This window comes from Bufo bufo, chromosome 1 (genome assembly GCF_905171765.1).
Source record: "Bufo bufo chromosome 1, aBufBuf1.1, whole genome shotgun sequence".
NCBI lineage: Eukaryota > Metazoa > Chordata > Amphibia > Anura > Bufonidae > Bufo > Bufo bufo.
Genome location: NC_053389.1, coordinates 757542351 through 757548456, shown reverse-complemented (window position 1 = coordinate 757548456; position 6106 = coordinate 757542351).

The following is a 6106-nucleotide window of genomic DNA, read 5'->3' as shown; positions in this document are numbered from 1 at the left end:
TCAGACACAGCAGCTCATCCGTATGTGCGGCTGAGCCTGATATTACTGCTCAGCCCCATTCGCTGTGCCTGGAAGAGCAATGAATGGTGTGCGGTGTATACGGGCCAAGCCGATGTGCGTGTTTAGGCAAGAGTCATGAGGAATAGCTGTCTACATATAAGTAGGATCTTTATACCCCCTAGTGATGGCTTTTCTGTGTATTTGGTGGGGATAGGGGCCCTCCGTAATGGCTGACCGGTTGCCCACAGGACTGTTGCACGTCTGGTAAGATAAGTTGGAGATGTCTGAGTATGGGAAGCTTTATGTATAGTTGTCTCCTTTTCTTCCTGTTGCTCTTTTTGTAAGGAGTGTGAAAAGCTGCCCGTCCAGGGTGCCAAGTCCTCCGGCGTATTACAGGGATGGTGCCCTCATGTCATCACACATCCTGCCAGCTGTCTGCTAAATACCTGCCTCTGTGCCAACCTTCTCCTTGTAAAAAACAGCGTGCCTGTAAACAGAGCAGTCTTCCGTGATGCTGAGGACACAGTACACTTCCAGCCCTAGGACAAGACACTAGAGATTAGCGAATTCCATATTTTGAAATTCGTTTACGCTTCGTTTGGTGGTAAAAGCAGAATTGCGTTATGGATTCTGTTACCACGGACCATGACGCAATTCTATGACGGAATGCATAACGGAACGCCTTTAGAGGCATTCCGTTAGTCATTCCGTCATAATAGAAGTCTATGGGCTGCATAACGGATCCGTCCTGTTTCCCTTATGCAGGGGAGGACTCACAGAAGCAGGACAGATCCGTTTTGCAGCCCATAGACTTCTATTATGACGGAATAAATAACGGAATGCCTCTAAAGGCGTTCCGTTATGCATTCCGTCATAGAATTGCGTCATGGTCCGTGGTAACAGAATCCATAACGCAATTCTGCTTTTACCACCAAACGAAGCGTGAACGAATTTCAAAATATGAAATCCGCTAATCTCTACAAGACACAGAAGAAAAGCTTTTACAGATGAACCACAAGGCATTTAGTAAAAAAACGTTATTGGGATTAGTAGTATTTTTATTTGAATACATAAGAAAGACAGCGCTTTACTATTGTTATTGTTAGATGGGATTTTTAGTTAGAAAATTCCTAATGGAAAAAACAACTAAAAGAAAATATCCACTGCAGAAGAAAGTGGGTGTCAAAACCAAAATACCTTACTGCTTTGTGACTGGAGTTGTCACCCACAAGTCTCAAGATACCGGGATGGATACAAGCTAACTAAGGGCTCAGGCACACGACCGTATATATTTTGCTGTTCCCATAACACTGATCTGCAAAAACACGGATGACATCCGTGTGATGTCCGTGTCACAACGTTTTTTTTAGTGGATCCATTGTAACAATGCCTGTCATTGTCCGTAAAATGGACAAGAATAGGACATGTTCTATTTTTTAGTCGAACGGACATGTGGACATACGGATACGGAATGCACACAGAGTCATTTCCGTTCTTTTGAAATGAATGGTTCCGCATACGGGCCTAAAAAAAAAATGGCACGGACAAAAAAAAGGTTAGGTGCATGAGCCCTAATTTAGATAGATAATAGATAGATAGATAGATAGATAGATAGACATGAGATAGATAGATAGATAGATATTAGATAGATAGATAGATAGATAGATAGATAGATAGATAGATAGATAGATATCAGATAGATATTAGATAGATAGATAGATAGATAGATAGATAGATAGATAGATAGATAGATAGATAGATAGATAGATAGATAGATAGATAGATAGATAGATATGAGATAGATAGAATCCTGGTAATCACAGGACATTTGCTAGCAGTGTTGGACTGGGGTACTTAGGGCCCACCAGTGTAACTGATTCTGGGGGCCCACCTTAGGGCTCCTGCACACGAACGTATTTTTTTCCATGTCTGTACCGTTCACGTCAATGGGGCCGCAAAAAAAAAATGTCTCCATGTGCATTCCGTGTCTGTATGTCCGCATGGCCGTTCTGCTAAATGATAGAACATGTCCTATTCTTGTCCACATTACAGACAAGGATAGGACGGTTCTATTAGAGGTCGGCTGTTCTGTTCCGCATAATGTGGAATGCACACATTCGGACTCCATGTTTTGCGGATCCGCAATTTGCAGACTGCAAAACATCCAACGGTCGTGTTCCTGACACTTACAGTGATAACCGAAATATTAAAGATGAAGTATGATGGCAGACATTCACAGCAAAATGCCCAAACATACATGTGGCAGAATTTACACGTATATGGATATCCTGCACTTTGGTCAGTCAGAAACAAGACACACGCAGCGCAGACCGATCACTCATTGGACAGATGTGGGACACAAGACACTTATACGTGGCTCACATGCCACGGATGCATATGTCACATACTGCACATACACCACTGATACATAGAACATATATAGCACACACCAATCACACGTAGGAAACACGCAAAGACATTTATGCCTAACCCTATTAAGTGTAGCACACTTAGAGGGGTTAAAGGGGTCGTCGCACTTCAGCAATTGGCATTTATCATGTAGAGAAAGTTAGTACAAGGCACTTACTAATGTATTGTGATTGTCCATATTGCCTCCTTTCCATCACAATATACACAGCACGTATCCATGGTTGTGACCACTCTGCTATCCAGCAGTGGTGGCTGTGCTGGCACATTATATGTAAAGGTGTTGGCCTATGAGCACTGGATTACACTGTAGTAATAACCACGGATACGTGCTGTGTATAATGTGATGGAAAGGAGGCAATATGGACAATCACAATACATTAGTAAGTGTCTTGTGTTAACTGCATGATAAATGCCATTTACTGAAGTGAGACAAACCCTTTAACCCCTTTAAGCATAAATGTCTGGCATGAAATTTACCAAATCGTAACCTCCTCAGTTTGCCCATAATCTACAGTTGTCCTCCCATAATGACCTATTGTCTATCTACAGGATAGGTGATAAATATCAGATTGCTGGGGTCTGACTGCTGGAACACCACTGATCATGAAAAAAGGGGTCCTGAGACATTACATTACATTACCACCAATCTATGTACACAAGGGTCATAAGACCACGTTCCCTTGATCATGGGGGTCCCAGCAGTCAGACCCCCATCAATCAGACACTTATCACCTGTTGTGTCATAGCTGTTGGACCTTTTCACATTCCCTATCTTTAAAGGTTTTCCACAGGATCGGGAATAACTAAGTGATCTGTGGGGGTCTGAACACTGGAGCCCCCACTGATCCCCCTTCTTGATTGAGTGGCAGGTGGAGCATATGCCCTGCCTCTCCATCCATTCTCTATGGGGTCGCTGGAGATGGCGAGTACAGCGCTGGCTATTTCCAGTGGTCCCAAAGAGAATAAATGGAGCAGCAGGGTGTATGTGTAGCCTGCCACACCATCAAAAAGGGGGGTCAGTGGGGGTCGCAGAATCGGACCCAACTATTCATATAGTTATGCCTGGATGTATTTCTGGAGTGTAATAATATTACAGGATAAAGCTACTAGAGAGGGGTCGTTGATCCAGGGAGTTAGTCTGATGCCTGATTGGAGTCGGGAAGCAATTTTTTATTCCCCTAAATTGAGGAAAATTGGCTTCTACCTCGCAGTTTTTTTTTTGCCTTCCTCTGGATCAACTTGCAGGATAACAGGCCGAACTGGATGGACAAATGTCTTTTTTCGGCCTTATGTACTATGTTACTATGTTACCATGATGTGGAGAGGATAACTTGAAAACCTGGACAACTCCTTTAAATCCTCCACCACCAGTATCTCTTTACATGGCAGCAATGATGTCTGTAAATACGGAATATCATCACTACCGCCATGTAAACCGCCATGTAAACCATACGTGTAAAAACTGGAGAATGTGACGCACTGTGCAGAATTTTTCAGTCATAAGTCCAACCCCTTTGCAGGTCATAACCTTTAACAAAGCCCAAGCAAAGGCGCTAGAGGAGCAACGTGAGCAAAGGGCACAAAGGGAGGGTCATAACTGAAGCAGAGGCATTAGGGTCACCTGAGGCAGGTAATAGTGGGGATCCTGGATCAGGGGTAACTGGAGAAGAGGCAATATTAGCGGTGCATTTAGAGTGGGGACATCTGGAGCTGGGGCCCTAATGGGGGTCCTCCTAAAGCAGAGGCATTAGGGTCGCCTGAGGCAGGGTAATAGTGGTGATCCTGGAGCAGAGGTATTAGGGGGACATTTAGAGTGGGGGCATTGGGCGGCATCTGGAGCTGTGGCACTAATAGAGGTGCACCTAAATTGGGCAGAGTCCCCCAATGCCACTCTGAACTCTGCAGAGAGCAGCACACATACACAGATCTGAGTCTACTATAAACCAATCCCCTATTTCCCCTTTACAGTCTCCTACAGCTCACTACTGTCACACACCTGAGAAATCAGCCCAGCACCGCAGAGGAGTCTTTCTCTCAGCTAGTTTTTTGACAGCAGGGAGGGCAGGAGGATGGCCAGACATGTTCTCTCCTCCTTCACTGCCAGCAGCTGGGAAGTTTAGAAGATACTGCAGGGCCTCCTGTACAATTTACACCAGTAGGAGGCTGCCTCACTGTGCGATACTGCCACCTAGTGGCTACAATAATTATCTCTCCTGAGAAACAAGAGAAATAATGACTCCTCTGTCTGATCTCCAGGCGCAGGAGACTGGGGGCCTACCGAGGAATCCCCCCCTCTCCGGTGGGCAAGTCTGAACCTGTTTGCTAGAACTATAAACAATTAGAAGAATTATACAGCAGTATTATAGTCTGGATCCAGGTTCTTCTAGTTTCTGTGCTTCCTTGTATTTACTGTATTTACTTCTTTTTGTTGTATTACAGGGAAGTGTTCTTAATACCCCAAGCACACCAGTTCTTCCAGCCAGACTGTTAGTATAGCTAGGGGAGTATCTCACCTGTATAAACAGTTCTCACCTTTTAGAGCCTCTACACTAAGTGATAATGTGGTATGTGATAATCGCCTGCTTTAATAGAATAGGAAAATAAGAAAATCCCTAAGAAATGCAGTCGACATGCAGTATAAATAACAAAAATGCCAGTTTATGTGTCAGTAATAAAGCCCAGGAAGAAGGCTGACACTGTCAGGCTGTAAAGTGACCAGCAGAACGTCTTTCTAGTGAGCCGGACGGGCCCGGTGTCCTCTATGTGAACTAGATCAGTATACAGTACCTGTCACCTATAGAACATTATAGGCTGATCCATTCAGTATTCCCAGGATAACAAGTCTATGTGGAAACTGTGATGAAGTTGTATATTTAAAATAAAACATAAAGGATATATCTCATGTGCATCTCCTGTTATTTCACTCGAAATAAATAATTCACTTAAAGCGAAGATTTACCATCGCAACCATTTTTAACGGTTTAATGCATCTATAATGAAAAATGAAGCAATTTTGCAAATAATCTTAATTGTATCTCCATGGTAACAGACTACAAACAAATCCTGTGTTGATACATCCTGCAGTTATACAAACTTTTCATCTACTTTTTATTAACATACACTCACCTAAAGAATTATTAGGAACACCTGTTCTATTTCTCATTAACCACCTCCGGACCGCTGTACGCAGATTCGCGTTCCGGAGGTGGCAGCGCTACGCACAATCACGCATATACGCGTCATCTCGCGAGAAGCGAGATTTCGCTCAAAGCCGGCCCGCGCATGCGCATGCGCATCGCGGGCCGGCAAAATTAAAAGAACAAGTTCGTCACCAGCCTGCCAGCAACGATCATTGGCTGGCAGGCTGGCGATTTTCAAAAAATCCAATCACAAGCCATATAACAGATCATATTAGTAAATATGATCTGTTATATGGCTTCTCTGCTCCTCTGCTGGTCCTTTTCGTCGGTTGGATCCAGCAGAGGAGCAGACTGAACTGTGAGTACACCAAACACTACACCTTAGCCCCAGATCACCCCCCTGCACCCCAATTAACCCTTTGATCACCCCTTTGATCGCCCCTGTCAATCACTAGTGAAAGGAAAAAAAGTGATCAGTGTAAACTGTCACTTTTTTTTTTTCACTGGTATTGACTGTTAGGTTTTAGGGATAGTTT